At 50.4% G+C, this 4,769-nt stretch overlaps 1 long non-coding RNA gene across 1 annotated transcript; it reads left to right on the top strand.

Moving 5' to 3' along the window:
• Positions 1 to 762: 762 nt before the first annotated feature.
• On the top strand, positions 763 to 4,021 carry LOC118977320 (uncharacterized). Its single transcript, XR_005064496.1, has 2 exons — positions 763 to 1,018; positions 2,704 to 4,021. It is a non-coding gene; the product is annotated as an uncharacterized LOC118977320 (long non-coding RNA).
• The last annotated feature ends 748 nt before the right edge of the window (positions 4,022 to 4,769 follow it).

The following is a 4,769-nucleotide window of genomic DNA, read 5'->3' as shown; positions in this document are numbered from 1 at the left end:
CTCCTGACTCAGCTTGGAGATCCAGGAGCTGGACGTCCCACCCTAGGCAGGTGCTTCCTCCGTGACATGGCTGGTCCCTAGGGCTAAAGCAGCAAAAGCAGGCAGCTGTTGTGGAGAGAGGTGGCTCGGGTCCGAAGGCCATGCTCTGCCCAGCTCTGTGGGCATGCTCTGCCCATGCTCTGCCCAGCAGAGGGCCAAGGTCGAAGACCTGCAGGGAACAGGAGCAAGGCCACGTATGCTACCCAGCCACACCCCTGCAGATGTGTGGCAAGAGGATCAGTGCATATAGTAAGGGCCCTGGGACAGATGTGTAACCTCAACCCTGAGAGATGAACTTGAACTTCAAAGACTGTTGGATGCCTCTCAGCCAGTTGGAGGGAGGTGTCTGGGGGAAATCTCAGTAGTAGGGAGTACGCACTGCTAACCTGTTCCATTTACTTGAACTGAGTATGACTGTGGTGGCAGATGGTTCCGTTCACCTTTTCCAATAAAAAGACGTGACGGTTGAACCACAGCTACACTATCATAGCTATAGTACAGTCATGTGGAAAGCCCAGACTGTCTGTAGGCATTTTACTTTGGTACAAGAATCACAAGAATACTGGGGGCCAGGTGCAGGAGTCATTGCTGTGATGACCCCACACATCTGTCTCCGCCTCTTGTTTGAGCTTCCCATACCCCAGTGTGGGCAGGACCTCAGCTCCACAGATGATTAATCTCTGAAACAGGGAAGGATGTTATGTGACCGAGTAGCAGTGCAGGAGGACAATCTGTTTTGCTAAACTGTTTTTAAACCGCTCTTCCATGAAGGGCACACGCTAGCTGACAGGCGGTCTGTCTGTGTCTGAGCCAGCCTGTCTGCCTCAACCTGGCCGCTGGGGCTGGGAGTGCTCAAGGTGTTCTCTCATACAACGTTTAGATTTCTTTCTTTCTTTTTTTTGTTTTTAATGAACTGAATGTTGCCTTGATGGAGTTGGAATTTAGGTCATACTCGCTGACATTTTCAACAAACAACAAGGTGAGCCTCCCAGGGGCCCAGCTGGTCATCTGAGGATCTTCAGGAGGGGGCGGGTCTGCCTGAGCGGTAGCCCCGTTACAAACTCAAGAATTTATGTGCTTGTGTGTTCCATTTCTAATGTGGTGTAACCACGAACAGAGGCTACGACGAGCCTTGTTCAGTAGCTCACAGTTCTGTAGATCAGACGTCTGTCTTAGCCGGAGGTTCTGGGGAAGACTCCGTTCCTAGGCTCATTCCAACAATTGGCAGATCCAGCCCTGTGCACACCCAGGACGGGGAGCCCCTTTTCTTGGCAGAGGTCACTTCTGCTTCCAGCAGTCACTCACTTTCCTCCTCCTGTGGCCCTCCCCATCGTCAAGATGGCTACAGCGCTTACAGCTGTTCTCCAAATTGAGGTCACCTTGACTTCCCATTCTGGCTTCTCCATCTGCCTTGTTTTTCTGCTGGAACAGCCACAGAAACAGCTCTGCTTTCAAGTGCCCATATGACTGAAATATACCCACCCAGATAATCCCTTATTTAGATCAACTGTGCCAAAAAACAACACAATCACAGGAATGATATTCTTATCACATTCACAGGTTCTGGGGGAACAAGAAATGTGGGATCTTTTTTGGAAGAGGGCATTTTTAGAATTCTGCCCATCGCACTCTGTTTCTGTTGCTGGGAGCCAAAGAGTGAGTTATTTAAGAACAAGTGATTCAGACAAGAATGACCCTGCTGGAAGTGTGTTTGTCCAGGCTTTACTGAGAACGTTTAAGTAACGGCACTGCCTTGGGTCTGACGTCCAAGTCACTGCTACACAGTCGTTCTCATGGTGAGGTCCCAGGACCAGCAGCAGCAGCAGCCCCTGGGATCTCACCAGAAATGCAAATTTGGGGCCCCCTTCCTGACCTATTGAACTAGATGCTCTGTTGTGGATCCAGAGGTCTATGTTTTAACTGGGTGATTCTGAAACTTGCTCAGTTGAGAACTATTTCTCAAAGGCAAGTCCTCAGGTTTGGGTTTTGCAAAATCGAAAGTGGGGAAGGGATCAGATAGGTTGTCTCCAGGGTGACTTCCACTCCCAACCATCTTTGATTCTGTGAATTTTATAGAAATAGTTACACTGTCTAAACCAAAGTCTCCACGTAGACGTAGGCACCTTTGAGTGGGCACTGCGTGTGTGTGTGTGTGTGTGTGTGTGTGTGAGTGTGAGCCTGCACACACGTAGTGGCCGAGAGCTGAGACTCTGGGATCTTTCCTGCCACCAGGTCCTGGCTCCACCAATTATGAGCTGTGCAGCTGCGTCAACAGTTTCGAGTCTCTGAGCCCCAGCTTCCTCACTTACAAAAGAGGCGGATAATAGTGCCCACTTCATGAAAGTGTGAAGATCAAGCATGATGGTCCACACGGAGCACACAGCGTAGTGAGCTCCGTGACTACCTCCTTTAATTACTGTATTTTTCAGGCTATAAGATGCATTTTCCTCCCCCACCCCCTACCCCAAATTTGGGAGGAATATGGTTGTTAATGCCGCTGTCGAGTTCTGATTACATTTACATTGGTAAAATATTATGTTATTTATGTTATTAAATATTTTTTCACATTTTTTGCTTCAAAAATTTTTTAAATTTCCTCCTCTAAAACCTAGGTGCATCTATGGTCTGAAGAACACATGATTTTATTTTCTGTGTTATTTAAAGCTTTCTCCTTGGGTACTTGAGGAGCTGGGTCCCTGGTAAGGTTGGGGCCACCAGGCCCTCACCAGGAGGCCCCTGAAGCCATTGTCTGGGCACCAGGAGCAGTGCTACTAGGCCTGAAGGCCAAGGTGACCCTCCTCTGATTCTCAGGGTCAGCTTAAGTACTGTGACTGCAGAGGGAGACATCTAGGGAACGTGTGTACGTAAACTTATCTCCTCCTCTGGACGACTCAGAACGCACGGGGGCGGGGGGTCGGAACCGTAGGACTTCCCTGTGTGGAGCGGGTGTTTATTTCATAGTTATTCTTTTTGATTTTTTTCGTTGTTCTTGTTTTGCATCTTCAAAGGAGCAAAAGTAGTAAAGGCCTGGAATAGAGTCAAGACGTGCCTCTGTGAAGTTTAGGTGAGAAAGTATGTCACTGCAGGGGTTGGGGGCGACCTGAAGCCCACCCTCCACCCCCTCCCGCCCCACCCATCCAGCCCACTCTGATTTCCATGGGCCTCACCAGTCAAGCTTCGAGGGTCTTACCCGAGCTTGCTGAGAGGACGGGATGGAGAGGAAGACCTTGCTGAGCCAGATACATGGGAGAGAGGAGAGGCCCTTCAGCAGGGCCTGTTTCCTGCAAGGGGCGCGACGCCCTTCGCAACCTTCTGCGTAGTTCTCAGTGACGCTGACGTGGGCGGGAAGGCAGAGGCCACCCAGTGCGAATTGCTGCTGCAGAGATGGAATCCATTCTGCCAGGCGTAGGCAGGCAGTGACATGAGGGGCCGATTCGCACAGCTGTTCCCCACCCACAGCCCGTTCCCAGACACCACATGGCTCTTTTTGCCTTCATGCCACCAAGAGAGTGTCTCAGCCTGCCACACACTGCTCTGCTCATAACACTAATAACCACAGGAATTCTCTGGGCGGGATGCTGGCCGGGTCCTCTCTGGCCTGGGGAAAAGGAGAGCTTGCAGATATGCATACTGCTTGAGGTCTATCTCTGGCCAAGGTCTTAAGCAGCTGCCATACTTTTCTGTGCCTGGTGACGTAAGAGCCAGAGCCGGGAAAAGCTTCTTCCCGCCTCCCCCAGAAAAGTGTCTACCAGCTTTATGCAGGAGAAGAGCTCCTCCGGCGAGAGCTCATAGGACTGCAGATCTGGGCAGTGTGGGAAGGCTTCAAGTTCAGAGAGCCAGAGGCCCAAAGAAGTGCTCATTACCATTCTTCCCATCCAACAAACGCTCTAAGGGTGAGAATGGCAGACCTTGTCTTGAGAAGTGTTGAGCAACTCTGTCCTCTGGAATGAAATTCCAAAATAAAAAGGAAAAAACAAGGTAAGCTCTAGTCCAACCCTTTCATTCTACGGTTGGGGAAACTGAGGCTCAGAAGGACGAATTCTTTGGCTCTGAGGTTTTATTGACATTCACCTGCAGAAACCAGGTGTTTGGACTCCTATGTCACTAGTCTTTCTGCTACGGCGCTGCAAGGTATTTATAATACCAAGATCCCTTCCCTTCTAGAGAGTAATTCATCCAGGCATAGTTTTAACTCGAGACGCTGACCCATGGGCCAGGAGATGGACACTGCTGGCCCATCTCCTACCCTATCTTCAGGGGAGCTACCCCATGCTGCCCAAATACAGTGGCCCAGCTGGACACCTGGTGACCCAGGCTCCTCCTCCTGAGGTGGGCATGTGATGCAAGAGCAGCCCTTCCATAGGTAGGGGGGAGGGGGGCCAGCCACCTTGGTTTGCCTGGGACTTACGGGGTTCCCAGGACACAAGACTTTCATTGCTATCACTGGGAAAGTCCTGAGCCAACTAGGACAAGTTAGTCACTCCAGGAGGAAGGGACTTACAACCTGTGAGGCCAGCTTGGAAGCAATAACCTGTGAAGTCAGGTTCTCAGTTAGAAACTAGAAAATGAGAAGATTGAGGCCGTTGGCTAAAATGGAAGTGCCATGATATAGGAAGAGGACAAGGAGAGTCGAGGAGCCGCCATTCTGGTCTCATGAAAACAAAACTTAGGAGCAGAAACTACGCAAGCAGAGGGCACTGATTACATTTCAGGAAAACTGACTTTCAGTA

The sequence above is a fragment of the Sturnira hondurensis genome, unplaced genomic scaffold (genome assembly GCF_014824575.4).
Source record: "Sturnira hondurensis isolate 20B ecotype Veracruz unplaced genomic scaffold, ASM1482457v3 Scaffold0021354, whole genome shotgun sequence".
NCBI classification, from domain to species: Eukaryota; Metazoa; Chordata; class Mammalia; order Chiroptera; family Phyllostomidae; genus Sturnira; species Sturnira hondurensis.
Note: the sequence above shows the minus strand (reverse complement) of the source record. Positions and strands in the feature narration are given on the sequence as shown.